The sequence below is a fragment of the Bombus flavifrons genome, chromosome 7 (assembly GCF_040668555.2).
Source record: "Bombus flavifrons isolate JBK064 chromosome 7, iyBomFlav1_principal, whole genome shotgun sequence".
NCBI classification, from domain to species: Eukaryota; Metazoa; Arthropoda; class Insecta; order Hymenoptera; family Apidae; genus Bombus; species Bombus flavifrons.
In genome coordinates this window covers 9,890,107-9,914,540 of record NC_138448.1, presented here as the reverse complement: position 1 = coordinate 9,914,540, position 24,434 = coordinate 9,890,107, and the positions used below count along the sequence as shown (strand labels likewise).

At 39.3% G+C, this 24,434-nt stretch overlaps 1 protein-coding gene and 1 long non-coding RNA gene across 4 annotated transcripts in view; both read left to right on the top strand.

The window, feature by feature from the left end:
* LOC138182095 (methyl-CpG-binding domain protein 5/6 homolog sba) overlaps positions 1-24,434 on the top strand; it is a 378,991-nt gene that overhangs the window by 49,021 nt on the left and 305,536 nt on the right. The window lies entirely within an intron of this gene.
* Positions 13,224-24,434, top strand: part of LOC138182102 (uncharacterized) — a 97,356-nt gene continuing 86,145 nt past the window's right edge. The window contains exon 1 of the long non-coding RNA XR_011173717.1: positions 13,224-14,263. This is a non-coding gene — a long non-coding RNA (uncharacterized LOC138182102). The remainder of the gene's footprint in view (positions 14,264-24,434) is intronic.

The window sequence follows — 24,434 nt, the reverse complement described above, 5'->3', positions numbered from 1 at the left end:
TAACCAGAGATAAGTTGAGCAAGAGGATAACGATGAAAAGGTCGATGGGCAACGGGGGCATTTCGCGCGGATCCAAAGAGCTACGGATAGGAGAAATCGCGGCGCGTAATGAGAGGAGGCGAATCGAGCGATAGTTATCGTTGAAATACCGTGTAAGAATGCCGCAAATGCGTGTACCAAGCCGACATTATCCTACAAAGTGTCGATTAGCCGTGACGACGATATCGCGTATGGAGTTACATTACCAGTCTGCAAGATGTTGGAGCAGCAGGCGGGCAGAAAATGGACCTGCGAGACGAGAGACCAGACACGACGAGACGAGACGAGATGAGCGAGAGACGACACGTATTTGCCCTTTGGCAGTTTAGCTCGTCGCCTTTGCTCGTTTGAATACAGGCACCGCGATCGAATAGATGATATGTAATCTGATTTTTCGTGCTTAGCTTTATTAAGGACAAGGATGCGAACGTATTATGGTGTCCTGTTTCAATTACTATCGGTGGTCGCTTTGTCCTTTTTACAACGTAGGGGTTAATAAAGTATTATTACGCGTACCGTAATATTATACGCGTATCTGTACGATCGTGTTAAAGCTTAATATTTTGAAAACGGCAGACGTTTCGATGAGATTTTTCGCGGACGGAATCACGGTCGGTATAATTTGACTCGAGCGATGAGACGTTTAATAAGAGCGGAATACAAATTTCTTTTATCATATCAGCTTTCGTTATATCAGTTTTTAAGGCGTTGATTCTAACTGATATATAATTTCTAAAAGAAGATTTAAATATCTGTGTACTTCTCTTAAATGTGAAATGTAAATGTAAATGAAATACATAGTTTCTATCTATTAACATCTAAAAACATAATCTCTGATTTCTTCAGAAATATTTGGTTTTTGTTCGATTCCAGCGTGATCCCAAAGAATACAAAACTATAATTGTTAAGTAGGTACATGATTAAAAAAAGAAAAAAAAGGAGAACGACTGTTCTTTTCTGACCTCAATAAACAACATCCAACGTTAATCACGGACAAAGCTCGACGCATGTTTAAGATAAGCGTGGTGCTACATCGAGAGCTGAAGGATCGAGCATTCTTAACGCTTGTCGTTCCAAAAAAAGGTTTAGTACGAGCGCACGGCAAGACGGTTACAGTCGAGCTGGTAAGAAATCAGTCTTGGACAGGCAACAGGAATCGAAATAATACGCGTGGCGAGCGCGGAAACTACTCAAGAATCCGAGAGGACGAACGTAGAGTTATGCTAACGAGGCTGGCGATTTGCGTTCCACTCTGTTTATCGTGGTGCTGCAGCCCTCTCGAGTCGACGCGCGATTGGCAGAACGAGATTAGACCGCTCATGGGCCACCACGATAAGCCCTATTGTTGGCTTGTTCCCGTTCGCTTTTAACGGCGTCCCATAAAAGTACACTAGCCCGGCTTTTCCACGTGTTTCCAGGTGTCGTCGCGTATACCGCGACACTGGAAAAATCTTCGTCTCTAGCTTTGTGCGCTTCCGCTGCCTCTCCACGTGCGCATTTAACGACGTTCACCGCTACCACTATTATCTATCGACCACCGTTTTCTCTCTCTCGTAATATTGTTACCTCGTGACGTAACGGTCAACTAGCAGAAAGATAGTCGCCTGTCTTACAATGCTGACACAACGAGTTCGATAAAACGGAAATTACTTTATCATGAAATAGATTACGTTCGGTAAAGGAGAAAGTCCTCATGATATTCTTTGCCCGTTTTATTAGCGAACATTAGTTTTATCTTTTCGATTGTTAAAGATAATAAAAACATTTATACAGATGGTTTGGGATATTGTAATTTTATTCGAATAATATATAGCAGAGAATATAGTATCTCAATTAATAGCGACCTACGTAGTAATATATTTTCAGATCTGTTTCCAACTTTACCAACGTGATCGTGATAATCGGGTTTCATAGGAGTGCGAACGAAATTGCAAAATATTTCCCATAACGCGCATAATATATTCGTAAAAGATATGTACGAGTATTTCTCATACTTCCTTCCATACTGTGCTACCAAACGGCGCTATAGTATCGCGTGGTACTCGAACGGTTCAACAGAGACAGTCCTTTTAAGTCGAAAAATATAGTGGCGAACGGATCAGCCCGTGTTTACGGCGGCGAAGCCAATCTTCTTCGGGGCGCGGGGCAAATATTTTCTTTCTTATCAATTGCGCGCCAGCATCAATCTTACTTGCCCGTGTCCTGGCACGTCAGAGGGAAAACGTACGATTCGCTCGGACGTTTTTGCGGTCTAGCTAATGGTTTCCGCGATACGATCGAAGGATCGCCTGAGGTCGTATCTTTATAGCGCGTGCAATGACTCCTTTACCCAGCAGTGCACCGCATGCACTGCCCTCATAAATCCGTCAACCAAACATCATTAAGTTGGTGTTATTGGTGCTTGGCCGCGACTGGCGCAGCAGTCTCGGCAGTTGCAAACAGACCTCGCTATTCTCGACTCCGTTCGCTGATGAATCAAGACAGCTCGGTACGCTTTAACCCGGCAATTCCATCATTTTGAAGGGAACGCTCGATCTACGTTGCTTGTAATTCAACGGAGACACGAGATGGTAGAACGTTTGATATACACGTTGCCTCGCACGACGATTCACCTTGATTTAGGTCGTTATGCGCCGCGTTCGTTCGCTCGTGCCTCCTCGAGCTTCTCTCTACGCTTCGTAAATTAACTCGACTTTCTTTTCTTTTCTGTTTTCAGGTAAGCATAGAATCTACGAAGAACGATGCGATGCAGTCGAGGTATTCGTTAGACTCGAGTGAAAGTCTGTACCGTAGTACGTATATTAACGAATTATTATGTTTAACGTTGCTTTGACGAACAGTTCTTGAAGCGGCAGCTGTAATTGACGACGATATGTGTTAGCGATGCGATGTTAAGATACGCTCTAGCAGCAAGTATGATAAGCTTAGATCAAAAATTCGGCAATTATTATGTATAAGTCGTTTATTATTAATCGTAACTCTAATTATATACGATTATTGTCGAAGCAATCGTCTAATCGTCTGTTGCCTTTAACGCTGTTGACATCGTATTTTAGACCTTTGAAAGCGTATGATCAAATCTAACTCGTTCCGTAATTTCACGGAATTATCACCTCTTACATAGCAAAATGTCCGCTGCAACGATAATAATCATCGCATCTTCCAAGTAATCCTATATTATGCTTTCGTACACCTTTGCATTATTTTCTTTCGGTCGTTAATATGATACGTTAGAACGAACTTTCGTTTTTCTTACAATTTCTTGATCATCGTTTTTTCCATAACAAAATGTATACTTGTTACTGTTCGTTTAAGGTGAGCGAAGAGGAAAAAGCCCGCTAATGATAGTTCTGATGAATATCCGGTTATGGAATGTGGAAAAGGGATTTTGTGTCAAATACACTTGAATGATTAGTTCCGCGTTTGCTCCGTCACGTGTATCGTGATATAACAGCCACGCTTTATTCCTATACAAATGTGGCCTTTCCCTCCGAACGCTCTTCCTGTAATCGTTGAAGTACACTTCGATGAAACATGGTGTTTATTATAGTACCATGATTCCAGTAGCAAGTACGATGGAAGACCCTCTTGATCTTCGGTCCATTTTGATCGATGTTCAACTTCTTTTGAATCTGTCGTACCTTTTGTGGTCCGTATAAATCGCTCAAAAGTAACTTGGTACCGTCGTAGATCACTTTTCAACGACTTACAACGAATAACGTTTCGATAATCGTACAGACCGTTCGAAACAAACGCGTTCCTTCGTGTTTGTAATGAAATTTCGTACGCGCTACTCTACTTTCTAAAATACAGCGAACCATAGTAGACATACAACACGCTTTCATGGAACAATGATAAATCGTCTAATAAGAGAGGTAATTTAGGAAGCCAAGAGAACGTTAACGATTCGTATCAGAAAGATTAAAGTTTTATCCTTGCAAATGCAACGTACTAATCTTGTATTATTACTATACTAATTACTTATATTAATATTGATATACTAATATCATTTCTACCATGTTTTACGACCACAGTGTCCACGAACTTCTTAACGAGCCATAACAATTTCTAAAACACTCGCGTAATTCCGACCGATCCGATAACGAGTCGCTGAAACTCATCCGGGATCGAAACGAAACGCAAGCCCCATTAAAATAATTTGCCAACAGGAGAGATTACTTCGTGGCCGGTTTATCTCTGCACGCGCTCCCCCTCGTCCGGATATCGATTATCGTGAATTACAATTTCCTGCAACGGCGACCGTTCTCCGGCTTTCCCACAAACGGATCGGCCCCAGCTTTGAAAGACGCGTAACCTGGCTTCTTTTCGATCTTGACGTAGACGCCGACGATGTTATTTACCGGTGCTTTTACCGCGAATCGTTGACGTCTTACGATCGGCAGTAAAATGGGCGATAAACTTAGCGAACGGTGCGACAAGCAACATCAGAGTACAATCGAAAATGGAAGTCAAACAAGCGGTCGAGGGGATTTTACGGGCTCTGAAGGCGTGCTTGGGAATACTTCGCGATGATGTATCACGCTTGACAGTTATGCTACTCTCACCTTACGCTTGTGTGTCCATGGATGCGTCATTTGTATATATCCGTCATTATCGTTTGTGCATGCCAGATGCGCGCGCGCGCTGCAAATTTTAGCGTAAGCGTTGAAATTCGCACCGATTCATGCGCTCCGTTCGTCTCCGCTGTCCGCACACGCAGCCGCCAGTTTACGATTCGCGTAGGTGTTCTCCGCACGTAGCTACGCGTACTCGGAAATGCTCTCGCGGATGTTTCATCGTCACGATGTGCCACGGTCACGAGTTACATCTCTGTTCTCTCAAGATTTCCCCTGTTCTTTACTACTTTATTACTATATAGAAGATTCAGCGCAATAATTTGGTAGTAATTAGTAATATCAGTGAATCGACAAGTTACAAATTATACGCTACTCTTTTAATTACTTAACGCGCTTGATCGTAGTAACGTGTACGGGTTTATATATTTTTCAATCTAGTTCTAGTTGTCGATTATTTGAGAAAACGTCGATCTACATTTTTGTCGTACTGTTTCACGTAGATTCATTGTGCCTTTTGAATTATATCAGTGGCTCGATCTATATATATCGTTATATATCCTCGGTAACGCGAATTATTTCGTAAAATGTCAAGATACTCATAGATACGTTCTCGAAACCTATACAGGTATTGGAAAATGAAATATCACTTCCCACGAGTAGTTATTTTGCAGTGAAATTGATTTGTATTCGTAAACGCTAAATTACATATCGCACTTGCCACGATCATGTAGGAATCATAATCAGTAGCTTTCGTTCTCCAATCGATTTATGCATTCATAAAACGAAGTTTCGTATGAAAAAATGCCTCTTTACATTACCTACTTTTGCTCCTTCGTATAGCCTCGCTCTCTATTCGTACTAACAGTTCGAATACTTTATATATTCCTGTCGCTTAAATAATAGTTTCTCCAGTTACTAGTTACCCTCGATATACGGATGTAAATATCGCGTTGGTCGCGGGGTGCGAATAGCAATTTTAATCGACACGCCCAGTTGCTCGGTATGAAAATACAAATATCAGAGTGCGTTGGCCGAGTTTGTCGACGCTTGTCGGCACGGCGATACTCGCGCTACCGGGAATTTGCCTCTCTAATAAGCGGCTATCGACTGGAAACTCGGATAACTCGTGTGAGTGAAAGCTAATGATTCGTTCCGAAGGAGAAAGTCGGAACTCGGGAACCCGGAGGCCAGTGACACGCGTCTCTTGTCAGCCTCGTTTGCTCGCGTCGCCATGCGACCGTTGAAAAATCGTGTCGCGTGAGTCACGAATCGGCCACGAACGGAAACTCGGTTCCGAGCGGTTTGCAGACCCGGTCCCTGAGCTTTCTGGAGATACGGTTTCACGCGGCCAATACTCTACACACACCGACACATTCAAAGCCATTGTGTCCCGCGAACGGTCCAATTGTTTCCACGTATCGATCGTAAATTTTCGGCTCCAACCGGCTCCGTGTGTTCCAGGATATCGTATTGATTGTTGTATTGAACGCGTCACATTTTCGAATTGTTTAGGGATCCCATGGAATTTATAGCTCAGCTCGTGCGACTGTGCTCTCCACGTAGATTGTCCTCCATTTGACATCCTGCATGACGATGTGCCAAGCTTTCCTATCTCAGCTAACGCTATTATAGTTTACGTAACCCAATATCGTTTTCTGTATTGTGAAATACCCCCGGCCATGCAACAATATGCTCTTCAACGATCGAATTTAAGATCAAAAAGGTAATACTGGTTTTTTGTTCGTATTGTTAGGTCTGTGATATGGGCCATGATATGTAGCGAGGTTGTAAAAATTTGTCAGTGGCCGATGTAATCGTGTTTTCGTCGATGTCGGGTTTGCAACGCTAAATCGTGTTTCGAAACGCTACAGCTACAATAGAACGAAGTCCGCTGCAGCGTCTCATCGTAGATTTTCGATTACTTTATATCGGTGTTTTTCAACCCACTTTTTGAGTTGCAATTCCCTTTTACAGTAGTCAAATGTTTCACCATTCGTCTTCCTTCCCATAGAACAGAAAAAAGAAAAAGAAAACATTTTTGATACGGTAAAGAGAACATTAAAAATCGGCATTCTAGAATACAATTTTAACCTAATGATTAATTATCTCGTAATATATGTAACACGTGCTTAATACGATCGCAATGTCCTCCGGAAGATACTTCGCGATCCACAGGTTGGAAAGCCGGGCTCTAGATGTTTATGTCTACTCTTTTCATAAATTAGAAAAGCAATTATATAGAGAAGAAAATTGGAAAGACTGTGTTCAGAGCGATGATTTAATCGGTGCTGCGATTACCAAAGTACAATCTCGTATATCACAGGGGTCCAATCCCTAAGATGTCCCTTGGTATTGCTTCTCCATAATTTAATTTACAACCTGCTGTACGATAATCGCTCGCTGATAAACGCTGTCGCCACTGAAACTTTTTCTCTGCTAGGGTGGTGGAGTGTTCTACCGGTAATTTCGGTGGTGTGTGTACACGCGTGCGATAATAACATTCGTTACTGGAATCGTAAGGGCGTAAGCGTAGTTTGCGGCGGGAGACACGGAATTACTGTCGGCCGTAGCACTCGGTTTAATACGGCGATTAAAACGAGCCCTGCGTTTATTAACATCGCATTCAACGTCAGTTTTTTTTTTTTGCTTCATTATCAATTTCCACTCGAGCGAGCATCGTTGGTTTCGCGCGGCTGTGCCGTATCTCGTGGTTTTCGAATAGAAACGCGACACAATTCCCGTGATTTGTTGCTCGATTAATGGAAGCATGTACGGCCCGTTCAATCGATCCAATATTCGCACGCTATCCGCGCCCTCCGTTTCTCCTCTTTTTCTCCCTCTATCGTTTCCCCTTCTCTCCCTCCCACTCTCTCTCTCTCTCTCTTTCTCTTTCTTTCTCCTTTACCTGTCTCCACACGGTTCCTCTCCTTGTTTCTCTCTCTGACTCTCGACGTCGAATACGATATCATCGCTAATAGCAGCGACGTCGTTGCTGGCGGCGACGCGAGATCGCTTACGATATTTTCTCCGGAAGGTTTTAAGCGAGTCGCAGCCGGGGCTGTGCGGATCGATCGCCGGATAAACCGGCCGATAGACACAAAGCATTGTGGGTAGGACGATGCAACGGCATGCGAGAGCTCGCTCGCTCGCTCGTATTCACCAATACCTTCTCAAGGCAAACAAAACGACGAACAAATGCTCGATACCATACTGATCCGGAGCTCCAGGGACGCACCGAATACATACATACTTTGCTTCTTCCGCTCTCTTACGGATTCATTCCGATTTCCACTGCTGCGAGACTCGTTAGAAATATTCCGCCGACTATCTCCAGACGAAAGTCTCGAGACGGACGTGATACTTTTCTTTATTGCGAAAGCTATTTGTTTGAAATTGATTCTGCAGATTTTTACTTTGGTTCGTTGAATGAATTGGGTTTATCTTAAATTGAATATTCCGTATCGGTAATCGATCGATGTTTGTAATGTACAATAATCGAGGAGAAAGGGATGGAAGCAAGGAATGTCACGAAGCAATCTTGATAGTTCAGTCAAACGGTAAAAGGACAAAGTTCAATGAAGTTAATCGTATTGTTTGCGATAGGAAATTTTCGATAGAAATTGGAAAAAGATGAGCGAGCAGCGAACGAACAGACAAAAAAGAAAAAAGAAGACATATCCATTTCTTAAATAAAATCCTGACTAGAAAGTTTTCTAAGGTAATAAAATTCCCAGGTGATACTTTTTGCAATCTTCGCATATATAATTCTCTTTACATATACCACGAGTATATTTCAAACCAAAAATATAGAATCGATATTTGCTTCATAGAATTAACAACTTAAAGAAAGACGTATGTGGAATTATCGCACGTAAGAAGTTTTCTAATCGAAGCTTATACAAAGAGTATCGTACTTTGCGTTATCTTCCTGTCTTCTAATATCGTGTCACACGTGCGATATATCATAGTTGAAGCTTACCAAATAACAAGAGTCGAAACAAATCTCTATTTTAGTTCCGAATCGAAGATTATCAGATTCAAATCTCGGCAATTTTCCTAACAACCGCAATGCTCTCAAAGTAAATACGTGCATAGTTTTTAATTCCAATGCGCACACGTAATCATAAAAGTAACGACAATGCAAACTATTCTATATCCGTTGGTACGTTGAAGTTTCCTATCCTTTCAGGATTTCTTTGATTTGCTCCTTTCCGCTTTTTACAACAGTTGAAACCAAGAAAATTTATTACCTTGAAGAGGTTTCCGATTGCTCGATACACGACAACCGGAGAGACGCAACGATATTGAAAGCGTAATCCAGTGAAATCGTAATCGAGCGATCCGGAGAAAAGCCGGTCGAGTATTTCGACCGATCCGTTCCTGCAATAGAGTCCATCTCGGTACCGGTGCACGGAGTGCATCGTGCACTTCTCCCTCCCCCGTGTGCACAGCTTCGTCCTGTCCCACCCGCTCTCTCTTTCTCTCTCTCTCCTCTCCTCTCCTGTCCTCTCCTCTTCGATCCGCGCTCTCTTCGTTCTATTCCAGAGCTCGTTATTGAATTTGTGCGTCGGCCGAGCGAACCGACGATATCGCCTTTCAATATCGCTTCATTTGGCTCACGTTCATTCGATTTGCGGGAATATCTCTGACTGTCCCCCACCCCCATTCTGGCTGCACCGGCGTACGACAGCGAACCCTCTCTCCAGAGTTCCTCTCTTCTCGTCATCGTATACCTCAGACTAATCCTTTTTAAATATTCCATTCGGAATCAAGCGGAAATTAATCGGATCTTCGGGCCGCCGCCATCGCCGTTTCGCCTCGATCACGCTGCTCCTCCGCCTCTATCCTCCTGCTCACCCTTAAGCTTTGTTCCAGGTTCAATTTGTTCGGACTTAAAACGACGCCGATACGTTCATTGAATCATCAGTTAATTAAACGGTTTGTTACCGATCGCCGATACGTTTGCTGCAGATGGAAGTAAATTGGATTTACGTAACTGAAAACGAAACGTTCGCATCGGATCGTTAATAACTGGTAATTGATAGGGCGAGGAGTCGCGATGAACTTTTTCCTTTTCGCGATGGATCGTGGTGGGTGTCGTTGGCTGACGATTTGTAAGAACATTCGACGTATCCAACGGTAGGTTATATAGCGGCTATAAAAAGTATATTTGCGCCTAACTCTATCTCCCGATGAAGTATCTTTTTTTTTCTTTCGGTTATTCGCTACTATCTTCGTAATATCGAATTTATCGAATGTTCTTAGTTTGTACACGAAGGTACTAACAAACGATACGAAATTCGATATATTTGAGTCTGATTATTTAGTATGTAAATACTGTAATAAATACACTGTAATCTAAGGTAACCGTAATGCAATAATCGCGATATGTTTGTGATGTATAAATACGAGCCGATAAATTGAAAAAATAAAGAAAAGTGGCACTGTTACCGACACTGTTTCTCAGCTCTATCCTGAAATTTACTATGATCTGTGTCGTATTCTTGCAATGAATAATCAACAAGTCATTTGTTCCTTAAGAATTATACGTTTAAAGAAAGAGAAAAATTGCCAAATGACACGTGTCACGATGAAAGTTTTCAAATACTTTCTCGAGTCTGCGTATATGATTATAAAACAATGAGAAGAATATCAAATTCTCGTTCGGGACGTGCACGATCGACAACGATCTTTCGAGTCGCAGTTCGAGTAAACGTGAGAAACTTTGCGATGCAAGATCTCGAGGAAGATCGTCGAGGAGCCTAGGGAAGCGCGTTACACCTGGCCTAACTCTCGGTGAATCTTTCGGATATGATAAGAGAACACCGTTTACTAGTCGGTGTACTTTATCTTGGCCCTGATGAACTGCTATCTTAATTATATATCGCTTGGCTGACGAGGCCGTGGCGGCACGTTGCACCACGCTTTGTAATAACATCGTAGTTACGTCCAATACAACATAATAGCATGTTTCTAGAGTGGTGTAAAGTCTAAAGTTTACACGATAATAAAAACAACCAAGCGGTAAAGTACAGACACGTTGCTGCTTGATAGTCGCGTTTTAAGTTGTTCGAAATCGCGTGCAAATGTAGTAAACGAAATACGATAAACGTAGATATTTAAAGTCATCTCTTTCGTATAACAGCGACATTCGAATAGATTTCTATTGCATTGTCGAATCTCTCGTTCGACTTTTCATTCGTTTAACAAAATCGATCGTGCTCGGTGATGGATGAAATAAATACTTGTCGACGTATGAATTCTCATCGATATACCGGTATTAATATCCTTAGGCGAAGGTCTCTCCCTCGATTCCCCTTCTTTTCTTTTGCGCGAATCGTGACCTCCTGCTCCCTTCAGCCTACTTTCACCGAAATTAAAAGTACTCCTTAAAGCGAACAATCTTCGTCCCTGTAATCTCGATCGTTGCGGAATTCCGATCGATTCGATCTTCCTTCGTGTTGCAATTATTCTTCGCCCAGTCTTTTCCACGTGAAATACTCGACAGAAGAAATCTAATTGTAATATGTACCGTAAAATGTAATAAAATTATACTATTATACTAGAAATCTGATCGAAGATAGTAGCAAGATGATCGTAAAATCGAATCTCAGTGAGAAACAACTTAACCTCGTGGGAACCTAATTACAAGCGTTCCATCTCGTTGATTATATTCGTATATTTGAACCAGAGAAAATTCTGTAGTGATTTTGCAAGCGCGAGACGACCGTAGTAGCAGCGTTTCTTGTGCTCGAAAATTTCTAATCGCGCTAATGATTCAACGTTAGAGGATTGTCTGTGTATGCCAAGACGAGAAAAATCGACTTTGATGTTTTACAAAGGTGTAGTAAAGGCTATCTCGCGGAGATAATGGCACGTAAAAAGGCAAGGAGCGGTTGTTTACGATCGGAAAGATGTTAGTTGGTTACTTTGGAGCGATCGACGAGTCTCGGGAGGGCCGATGCGTTGCCACCCGCATTGGCAAATTTAGAGGCTGTAAAAAGGACGATAGAGGAAGCGAAGAAAATTCGACGTATTGTAAAAGTTCAGCGAGAGAGACTTTCAGGGGCCGTTCGAGGTAACCAGCTGTCTGTGACCGGCTATAAACGACCGAATAGACCGTAGCTTTCTCTGTACTGTGATCGTGATTTCACCGTGATCGTACGATGAAAACGGTGATCGTATATTTCATATGTACTCTCACCGACAAAAGTTTCACGCTGCCGCCTCTTCGAGCCGCGTGAAATTTAACGTCTATCCCTTTGCATCGTAAAAAAGTCAGCGAATAATTCAAGCGCACTTGTTGAGCTTAAATTGAATGTCGCTCCTTAGTGGGTATAGGTCTATTCGCTTGGGAGTATAGCGTTTTATGTAGTGTTCGTGACATAGAAGAAAGTTGAACGAATAACTTTGAATAATTCGAAAAGGTTTAATATTTATTAATATTAAATTTTTAATATTTAAAAGTTTAAAGTTTAATATTTATCAATATTAAATTTTTCGAATTATTAATATCTGACGATTAAAAGAGTAGTTGGTGGAAAGAGATTATTTATGTTACTTGTGACGGATGAGCAAGTTGACGAATAACTTTGAATGATTTAAAAATCTCGTACTTTGAGATATCTATTATCGAAACGCTTTAAAAAATTTCATAGTCGAATAGCTAGTAAAAAGAGACAGAAGTTGAAACACAGAGTGGTTTAAGATTGTTTCACAGTTTAGAAAATAAGTGTGATTAATGTATGTTAATTTATGATTATGATAATATCGTACTTGTGAATAATGTATGTGCAGTATCGTGTTACGTGATAATCCTATTACTGATAATAAAAATGCTATAAATTTGTTTTGAAATATCAAACTGCGAATATTTGCAATATTTTCTTCTATCGTGTTATTGTAACAGTGGACAAATGCTACTTAAAACTGTAAAACATCGTTATGTTAATAGAAATTAAATTAAATTAAATTTCATAATTTTTCAAAGTATAGAAACGACATATTTTTGAGTAAATAATATAGAAAATGATACGTAACAAAATATTTGCAAAAATACTACAACTTTTGAAAAGGAATACTTATTATTAGATACTAATAACCCTTTGCTTTTCCTGTTTAACAAATAATATATGAATGATGTAGCATCTAGGTAACAAATTGAATTTTCATGATGTAGTAATTAATCGTTGACAGTGCTAGATTCTGGACATTCGTCTTATACTTTTTCAATAAAGATATAAAGTTCAAGAAAATTTTTTTATTACTTCACATTCAATATGTATGTCCTTCCACGTCAACCTACGTTATTCTAGTCGCATTGAACTTTGGAAATTGAGAAATAAGAAAATGATAAAGTTTTTACGCACCGCTTATTTAAGAGCTATTTCGCTCTATGAGTAATAATATGGTTGAGGTCAACTTGTAAAATTTAATTACACAACGTTTGACGATTTTTTAACGATGATAAAACTTGGTTTAACACGTTCATATTCAGACATTGTCGTTTAATTCTTTTTCAAATGTTCGTCAAAACTGATGAAAGTTGCTATAATTAATTTTCTATATTTCGGTAACGTTTATTTCTTGTACGTTCTTTATATTACAATTCATTTGATTTATTGATCATTAATTGAATATTTGTTTGTAGATTCGAATATTTAATCTGAATATTTTTTGTCTGTAAGCATTCTGTTTCGATGTTCTTTATCGTATTTTATTAAAATGCCTCGCGTAGAACACGGTTATTTATCGCAAATTTCGATTATCTTATCGTTAGCTGTTCGAGCCTCTGACAAATAAACAATTATTTATGTTGTTATTTATTAACACTTATCTATACGTATTTCCTGACTTTGCATTTTATGACATTCCAGAGATAAGTCGATATGAATAAAACATGAAATATGCATTCCACGTATTTCTTTTTATACCAAACTACGTCTGAAATCTATGCTAATAAATGTTGTTTCGCTTCAAGATATTGACCAGAATTACCAGAAAGACCAGAAATATCGCTTCCGATATTACGTATTTTCACGCAGCTTTACGCTCCTTAATGTAATGCGTAGCCAGGATTAGTTTTCTGAACCAATTAAAAACGATGAAGCAAAAGGGAGAAGGCAACTGCGAAGCTACGCGACATAAATTCGGTAACGTTTCGCGCGAAAATTTTTGTGTTTATTGAAAAAGCTGGAAAACACTTTTGCGAGTAATTATAGCACAGAAGGAGATACGCTCAAGCGGACTATGTTCGTTAAATAATTGCGCACACTCGATAGAGCTTAAATGTGGAAACGTGGATTGCAAACGGGGAAGCCAGATACACGCGTCCCTTAATACGTTGGAATCCAATTTATCGGAATACTGCGCATTGGAAATGGTAGTTACGCGATTCTTGCCCGCTTGAAATGTCAGGCCACGTTACACGTATTACGTGTCGAATACGTCTGTTCATCGGTGCAAATGTCCACAGAATCCAACGTCGATTGCTTCAGATTGAAGAAAAAGGATATATCGATCTTACGTTGGCTTCTGTACAGTTTATCGTATCAACCACAAGAACATGATGGAAACGGAGATATTCTTTAGGAACGAAACCCAAGAAAAGTTGAGGCGTTCAAAGGATTAAATTAAAAGCGTTCGCTGTAGGTTATTGAATATATGTGTATTTAATATTAAGAAAAAATTGGATGTATTATACGTCGTTACATTTCTTCGTGGTTCTTTTAAGTCGTTGAAATTTCGTTGTATTTTTATATTCGTTTCGTTATCTACAATTTTTCTACCTTTTTTGAGATAGATCACATGCTTCTCTCAAAATTACGAAGATTATTAAGAATAAACTGCGAATTACCAAAATATGCAACTACTTGTTCTTATAATTTTTAAGAATGTGATATCGCACGAGGAACAAGTGTTTGGGTACGAACAAATTTATTTAAATGACAGTATCGGATAACAAAGTAATTAAGAAATTTATTGTTGCGTCTTCGAAGTAACGAATAAAGATAACAACGCTATGAACGGTATAAATATAATTGTACAATGCATATCGTTACGTGTCTAACGTTACGTGTCGAAACTGTTTCAATGTACCTAATGTAATTCCTGCAACAATTTTTTTGCAATAATTTCCTTGAATTGTTACAATATATACAGGTATCATAATTTCTCATAATTTCTCTACGAGCATAAACATACCATAAAAGATCAATATCTCAATATCATTATCGAAAAATACTTAAAAAAAAAAAAAAAAAAAAAAAGAAACAAAAATGGGTACAACTTTTATTTAATTACGCACTTGGTTGAAACCTATTCACTTCTTATAACGTTAGTAACACAAAATCATTGAACATGATTCTAATATCAATTTACAAATTCATAAATAAAGTAACACCGAGTGAGCGCGTGTTTAACAAGCGGGATTAAACGAACAGGATGAAAAACGATATAGAAAACGGTATGACAAATCGTTTTCGAACTCGCCGGTTAACACGGTGTTTAATTAAGTCATCGACTGCGAAATACGAGCAACAAACGCGCATGCCTAATAAGTTCGTATAGCACGGCAATTACGCGTCGCGGCCGCGTGACGGTCGTGTTATTTCGCAAAATCATTAAGTTCGCGTTTGCGGACCCGGCATTTCCGGCATGGTTTCGAACCATAGGTGACGTAACTAACCCCGATTAGAAAACGTTTTATTGGCGTGTATCGCGTTTCCAGGCGAAGTGTACGCAAACAGTATCACTTTATAGAGGCTGCCGTTAGAGTCGAAGTCGGCTATACAAGCGGAGCGGCGAAAGTAGGCCAGAAAGTTATGCCTCGGCTCTTTGACGTCTCGCTCCGTATCGTTAGACCGATTAATTCGACGTCCCGTTAAAAAACGAACATCGCCACGTTTAAAATACACGCGATTCGTGTCCGACGTTCGACCTTCGATCTTATTTTTAAGCCGGCACATCGCATGGATCATCCGCACAACCATTTTATCGATGAGATCCGCGTTTCTTACGCACCAACGCGTTCCATTCGATCGATAGGAGAGAAACAGTTCATCTTTATCGTGTTATTATGACAGGCTTTCTTATTATAGTTACGATTGTTCTATCAGTCTTCTTTTAAAAATAGAGCAGGACGTTGTTTGTTTGAACAAATAAATAAGTAGACTTTGAAGATATATGTGAATTTTCACGTACGGTTACCGAACGAATGCAACTTACATTTGACGGGAATAAATCGTAACGGTGTAAGTCAAGTTTTTGAGAATTTGAATTTAGTTACACGCGCGTATCTCAACTGTTACAATTCGAAGGAATGATTTTAACGAATTTGTTGTGATAAATGTAGAATATTACTTTATGAAAACTGGCAGTTGATCGACTTATATCGCTATGATTTTCAACCGGATATTTGTTCTGTAAATACGTATGTACCACAATATGATTTTATCTTTTATATTTCGTATAGGCGTTACTGCGTACGATATACGTTCTGCGTATTTTTGCGCATCTAAATTTTCTATAAATACATAAACATCCGCGGTATATGTGTTATTGTGTATCAAAATAACGATTAACGGTATTCTTCAAATTATAGGATTATCGATTTACTGGATATTCGTTAGTTTATAAAGCCTCACAAATATTTGATTCTTCTGATAAATCAATATTTTCGGTTGGAACGTTCTTCGTATTCTTCTACTTTTTCGTCTCGAAGAGAAGTAACCTTTACACGAAATCCAGCTCGTTCGTGTTCCGAAAATTATTTTTACTTCTCAGTCAGATTTCAAGTAACCGTTTCGATATTGATATTACGCGCACTGGGTGGGAGAAGAGATTTAACGCTTTTAAACTCGAACATTCGAAAACGTTGAAGTGAAAGATGCAGAACAATCGTGAAACTCCGAGTCGAAGATCTGATTTTGTATAAAGTAGCCTCTCCTTTCTTTCAATTTATCTCTGTCAGAGTTGATTTATGAACCTACGTTTCCGGACATTTTGCTTTATTTTTGCGACTATGCATTTTGTAACTCTTTTCTACATTTGACAGGAGAGTAAGTACAGAATGAATAAACAAACGAATCATACCGTACTACTAGCTTGAACGATCGTTTCTATTCGCAAAATAAACGTATAATATCGAAGATAGGATTCGTTGTTCAGCGAATAGTTTAATTATGTACATATGTTACCTGCGTAATTATTCAGACAAGTTAGAAAGCAGATCTTTCCGCAACAGATATATCCCACAAAAAGTTAACCTTAGAAAATTATAGCTATATCATTGAAAACTAAGTGATCTAACACACATGTATATACCGCCTTCTTGTTTCAGAGTATACACGTTCTTTATAATACACGTTTACTCCAGAGTCCTTCTTGCTCAATAATTAACTATAGTTGTGGATTGACAAGTTACAAAGTTGTACTACAAGTTGTAATTTACGTGAAATAGATTTGATCAGATGATTTGTAAAATTTGTCTTATTATCAACTTTTTCCTTTTTACTAGGAAATCTCATTTTCACGGGATAAAATTTATTAACGCTAATAGCACATTACTTATAAATGGATCGCGGATATTTATGTAAATTGATATTTCTATAAATACATCAAACGAAATAGAACTTAAATAGGATTTTGTTGATTTCTACTACCGAGTATTATAACGATTACTTTCATTTATTTATTTTTATATATTTTTGCATATTGCGCGCATTCTGAGCATCTTTTCCAAATATATTGCATGAAAATATGTTTTTATATCGAATCGCGCTAACAACGTCAATCCGATCGCCATCAAGATGACTCAGGAAACTGAAAAAGAAAAAAAAAAAAAAAAGGAAAACAAAAAATAAAACTGTTCACCTAGAAACGTTCATTCGTCTGCTATCGTCGTGATTTTCCAAAACATTTACGGCACTCACATTTGTCAGAACAACGATATTTTTATCCAAAGTCATCGGGGCGGTACAGCAGTGCACATTTGACTACCATTTTTAGTAACAGAAGGTTCGTGGAATTACAGGTCTCGGTACGGACACACGCAAGCGCGTCGACGAAAGTTTCGCAAGCTCTGTCAGAAACTCTGGTTTGGACGCGAGCGGGAGCCCGTTTATTTTAGAATTTCGTAATGCGGGACGAAGACGAATTTATTCGATTGCTGAAACACGTGATATGCTCTCGGCTTGTACGTGCCACGATAATACGAGATTTGTTACATCAATAAACCGCTTAATTTACGACCGTTCTCGACGTTTGTATTAAGTTTCGTTTTATTTAACATAATACGCGCAACGTATCGTTATCGTTTGACGAATATAAAATAAATGATTGCTGCGAATACGGGAATACGCCATAAAAACGTACACATCTAACGATCTTGTTTGACGAATTTCACGTGGTTTAACGTCAGAACTCGGGGAATTTCATACTTTTTACCTCGGTCATGTCAATTCCGTGATAGTTTACTATGTACTTAGCTTCCTTTAAGAGGAACAGATATGATTACGAATTCCTTTTTCTCAACCAACGTAGAATACCTCTGTGCGAATATAAAAATTTATTGTTGGAATCATTTCCGTTAATCTTAAGAAGTAGACTGCGGATTTTTATGCGTTCATAGGAAATGTATATGAGAAATATATGAAATATTCGAAGTGTGATGTAATTGTTACAATGTTCAGTGGGTGGAATAAATTTCTACGCAGATTCCATTTATCCAATTGGATTCGTAGAAATACGAATTTGCATAAAAGTGCGCAGACCACCAAGAACGTTAAGATGACGAGGAGTAAAAGGGGTTACAGTGTAAACATTTTCTAAAATTCACATCACGCTGATGTTTACGGTACGATTTCAAACGAGAATACCAGCCAGATAGCACGATAGTACCTACAATCTCGAGTGAATGTTCTGGTAATTTCTGATTACAATTCTCAACTGTTTTACACAATATCATCGTCTTGAACCAGGAGTCTGGCTTCGATTTAGCCGGCGGCCGTGTTGTCGAAGTTGGAAAGCTTTTCGTTACTTTCTAGCGCACAATGCCACGCAGACACTTGACGCAAATGTCAATCTTTCTCTTCGACGTTGTTGCGTGCTTCTGGGAACGTCGTTGCTTAGCGGTTGCACAAACCTCGTTCGTAAACCAAGCCCGTCAATGCGCGCAGCGATACAACACGGATCGACTCACGGTTTCTTCCTTTTGTAATTACGATTTCTCCGGGCAAGAGATACGAATCGAGCCTCGTTTCCCGAGGATATTGACTCGTTAATAGAGACGTTTGTCTCTCCACTCGACGGTGGTGTACTCGTTTCGTGTACGTCGATCTAGGCCTTGCGATGCGATCAAATTTAACATGTGCTCCATGAATCTACGCCAATTCCGGTTGAAAAGTTTCATATTTACAAAGTACGTATTCTACCATTATATATGGTGACTGAGGAAAGTACTCGAATGCTTAACATTTTTGTTAAAAATATCTTCTACGATTTTAGAACCGTGTACTAGTTACGTGAGACAAGCCGAGACGCAAGATTTTGTATAACACGTGACATGACACAACAGTTGTAATTAACAGTACATATACTGCATCTAAAAATTATTCTTCTATAAAATCCTAAATTCTATAAAAAAACTGTGCTTTATACAGAGGCTGACAGAAGAAAGTTTAGAATTGATACTTGTATATACCAGCGTGGGTAGTGTTAAATATTTGTACTGCACTAAAAACACTCGTCGATTGTATTATATTATACATTCGTCTCTCGCAATTCAATTTTGTAAAATTACGTCGTTCCTTCCCGTTTTATTCTTTAGATGTTCCCTCAGTCGTTGCTGTACACTAGACCTAACTGACTCTCCTTTCTCTCCTACTCATCGATGTTAATCGTAATCGAAGGGAGCAACCAGCTGAATGAAATTCGCGTCGAATTAATCGAGATCTTTTGCAGAGTATCGAACATTTTCCACCGTATCGGAGTCGTGAGAAAGAATGCGTAGGCCAGCTCGGCGAGCCGGAAAATAAATGATCCGTTAATCGATGACGCTGTATTCAAACATCGGATCGAGTGGCGTACAAAATCAAGGGAGCAGATGATTTATAAGAGTAAAGGCGTGGGAATGAAGCGTGGGTCGTGGCGGTGTCGAGCTGGCAAAAAAGCTGGTCCGACGTACGAAAGGAAGAGGGACAAGCGGAAAGGCACGAAGAAGAAGGAAGTTGTCCGCGCGCAACATGACAAACCGGCCTCCGGTAAAACCAGATGCGGGTGCGCCTTGCTTTATTGGTACATGTACTATAAAGTGTATTATTTACGGTCTATAGGCCGCGTTACTGCAGTGTAAACATCGACGATCTTGCATACTATTGCCTTGGGTCATGTTTTAAGGGACCTATCTCTAAATTGAAGAGTAGAACGTAGAATTGAAAGTACGAGAATTAAAGCTTCGTTCATTAAAATCTTACGTATCGACGTATCAAAATTTATTTATTATATGTATCGTAATATATAATTTTTAAGGTAGCTTTTCTTTCGAATATTTCAAAGATCTGTTAGTTAACGATAAAATGTGTATAGTATGTATTTACCGTAATTGGTTGTACGTTTAAGCAGAAACAGAATCAATAAAAGTAATATCGAATTTAATTTGTCTTTCGAGTTGATAATCTCAATTTTTATCACAGATAATATTATCTTGCAAGTAGGTTCAGTTAGTCGTAAAATAGATATTGCGTAATACAAGCTTCTTATAGACGTTAATCTCTTTTTAATCGATTTAATCACGATAAATTAAAAATACGTAAGATTAAACGTATCTTGCTTGTAAATTAATTATTCGCTGAGATATGATAACTATATCTTGACATATTTAAGGCAATTCCAGCGAACACACATGGATATGACGATTTCATATCTAATATCTTTTTAAAGTGCATCCTTTTCGAAGAAGTTCGTTTACCACACTGACAACGTTTTTTTTTTTTATTTTTTTCTTCTTTTCACGTTTCTGTACTTTGTTCGGTCTTTTCCTCGTATCTCCATTGTATGCATTCCATCGTAATTATAGCGTGGTTTTTTCGGAAAAACCAAGGGAATATCTTGGCTCATCCAACGTGACCTTCGCTTTCTTCGCGTCTGATTTGTAATTCAATTTGATACAGAATTAATAATATCCGAAGCAGTATAGCGAGGGAATTAAAAAAGCAACCGCGGGGAATGAATTTGAAAAAGGAATATACCTGACAGTAATTAGCGGATCGTCGTAACGAGTGCGTGTATACCACGGCGCAAGAACGTGTACGTTTTTAGGAAATAATTGGCATAGAGACCTCGGTGGTATTTCTTTTTCCATCGCGTCGCTGAAACAGTCCGTAAAATTTCTCAGGTGTACGCTGCCGCGCAGCAGGTCTTAACGTCGCGGGTTAATTATCCGCGGGACTACGAAGGCGATCCCTGCTCAAAACTCGAGTAGTAACACAGCGCCACGCCGCTTATAATTTTAGATTCGCCGTGTTTAAGCACCGCCGGCAGCCTCGCCGTTGAGATTCTTTTTGTCAAGCAAACACGAGCTTCTTTTACATAACTAATATTCACAAACAATCGCGAATCACGCCAGCACAAGGTAATTACGTGCACACGTTCGCCCCGCAAATTACAGTTTTTCATGACTGCGAGCGATTTAGCTTGTCACTCATTTACGCGAGCGTAAATTCTCGCGGGAACGAAATATTTTCTCTACTGTCGAGGGAAGCACGGCAAGCTCCTGGGTGCTATGACGGCAGTTTTAAGTTTTTGCGTCGCGCGGTAGAAACAGTGGCCGCGTATAACGACGAGTACATATTCGTTTCAACGCAACACGGCGACTGTATTCGTGCGCGGAACTTTGTTTATGGATCACCGACTCGACGACTGGGAGGTCTGGCCGATGTTGTCGACCCGCTCCGGCTATAGAGCAAAAGGGTAGATCGCCCTTCCTCACCTTGCGTGGCGTATTTCCATTATGTACGCCTCTGTCATGCGGGGGCGCGAAAGGGTGCTGGCGCCAAGAAGGGCAACAATGCTGTCAGATGCCACCTATCTCTGTCCGCTTCTCTTTCTCTTCCCCTCGTCACGTTGTTCATCTTTTCCCTCCTTTCCGTATTTTCCACCGTTTGATTTCTCTTTCTGCCACGCGTGTCTTCTCCACCCCTCGTGCGCGTTCCACCCCCTTGTTTTTCCTATCCCTTGCTGTATAGTAAATGTTTCCCTTACTTTCTCTCCAGTCCACCCTCTTTTCGCCAGTTGCCTTTGCCTCGGAGTATCCGTAGTTTGCTTCCACCCCATCCTGCTCTTCTCGCGGAACAACCGGCGAAGTACGTATACACCAGGTTCCTTTCGCGTGCTACTCGCAAAGTTTTTCTTTCTTCTTTTTCTTTTTTTTTTTTCTAGCAACCGCGTGCGTGAAAAGTGCAAGCAATCGCGAGACTGTTGCGAGAATACGCGCCAGGTTTCTATGCGTGTTTGCCTCGTGGCTAAGAGCAAAGGAGAAACGCAACGTGGATAAAATGCGTATCAGGGGTGGAATAAATGGAGAAAGGAAGAGCAATTTGGCGAATAGATTCTTCTTTGTTCGCTTCTAATCTCTCCCTCTTTTGTCATTGCGTAAAACTCGCTTTAAAGATGTCTCTGTTAAGTTGGTACAGAGCAACGCGTGATTTTTGTTCCAGGAAACTTTGATTATGCCATTTGTTGCGCTCTTGGTCTTCGTTGTTTTTACTTATCGAGTTGATTTTGACGCGTGAGTCGTAGCATTAAATTCGGGTTATGTCACGAAATGTTCTTGCAACGAATACATTTTTACAGGTAATAAATTCGGAATAGATTACTCGCAATATTTAAAAAAAAGAGAAAAATAATTTTTAGTGTAGCATGATGTTGGTAAACAGAAATGTTTTTTAAGCGTAAGCATTTAAATACGTAACGAGGAGTAAAAAATGCTTGATAAACACGAGTTTAAAGATCGATTATTGTAATTTGATATGTAATTTTGTATTTTATTATATGAATATGTAATAGGTTTGCGTTATTAATCCATAATAAACAACGGTGCTGAATAACAACGAGCGGAAGGTATATACATATCAGACAACGTATAACAAGATAATTTGATTCATAATCTCCACCTGCGAATCTTGTATTCAAATTGCAGGAAGACACCTCGCATACCTCTTGTGTGAACAAGAAAATAATGTGTTGTATCGTGTTACGCTCTTTTATCGATTTTAGAGATAATCCTTAAACGATGCAATGTATTTTGCATATTTCTTTAAATGATATATTTTCGGATCAGTTCCATCGTTTACATTTAACGCGTTGTTAATTATTCTGATATTTATTGCAAAGCCAAAAATACGTTTCATTTGTGAAAATACTGATTTTCAATTCAATGTTAACCAAACATTGCGTTCTTCGATGACAGTAATGCTACAAAGCTTCAAAGCTCTTGTATTTTAATACACCGTGTATAACATAAGTTTCTTGGAATACTCTTTGATAAAATCGCGAAAAAATTAAACGTTTTGAGTTCGAGATATCGTAAAACTAGCAATTCCCTTCTGAAGTTGCATCTCTATAAAAATAATTAGAAAATGTAAAGAAAGTAACCTAAGTTTCTTACAGCTATCTGAAAGAATTACGAAAAATTAAATGTTTCGAATAAGAGAGGCTCCTTTGTGTGTCTACGAAAATAATTAGAAGAAGTAAAGCAAATTTCTAGGATAGAAGATGAAAAGCTTGAAGCTTTATTCCTACATTTCTAGAATATAAAAGAACACGCGTCTTAGAGATTCGTTCCAATGTTACTTTACTTCCAGTTGTTTGATGGGCATAACAGGATCGGATGAAATTTCTGCGGATCTTATCGCGATCCGATTCTTCTCTATGGCTTTCGTGCGAACGTGTCAACTTGTCCGATAACAATAAAGCCATTTCAATTGACACATATTACACGTGTGTATGAGCTTAAATATACACAGGCAGAGAGCTGACGTGTGTGGTCACGCTTCGTTGTACGCGATCTCATTGTCCGCGGCATGATTAGCGAAACCGGGTCACTTGCAGTGCAGCACAATGCAATCATTTCGCATGCAAACTAATCTTCCTACCACCCACACCGTTGTACTTTGTACATGTTTACTTGGATCCGCTCGTATCCTCATCAGGCGGCTGCTCTTTGCTATTCGAAATTAATCTTTCCAATATGTATGCAATACGTATGCGTCAATCGATTTGCTTAAACGCCTACCTACGATGTAAGCTTTGTTTCCGTAATGTCATCTTTTTCCCTGAGTCACGTAATCACTAATACCATATTACGTATTACGTACGACAATGATATTCGAAATTTTAATATAATTCTAAAAAGGGAAATACTTAAACGTATTCCTGTGCCTCAGCGTGTATAATTATTTATCGATGTTGTAATAATACTAATTATCGTTATCGTAGGTATTTTGTTAATCCTTTCGCTATTATAAGGAACTCTAGTCTTTCATTACAATGCAATTACAATATACGAGCAACTGTGGTCGTTTGCTAGCGAAGAGCGCTCAAATTAAACGATAAAATATGGGCAAATCACGTGTCAACGTACGTACGTATTTATGCAAATCCACATTTTTATGAGCGTGATTAAAGGAACGAAAACAAAGTGGAAATTAATTTCGCTTTCTAAACATTATAGTAACTTTCTTTATTTCGTGTACGTTTCGCGAGAGACTCGTATTTTAATAAAACGTTTCGTTGTCAAGCTACACACAAGCTACAATTTCT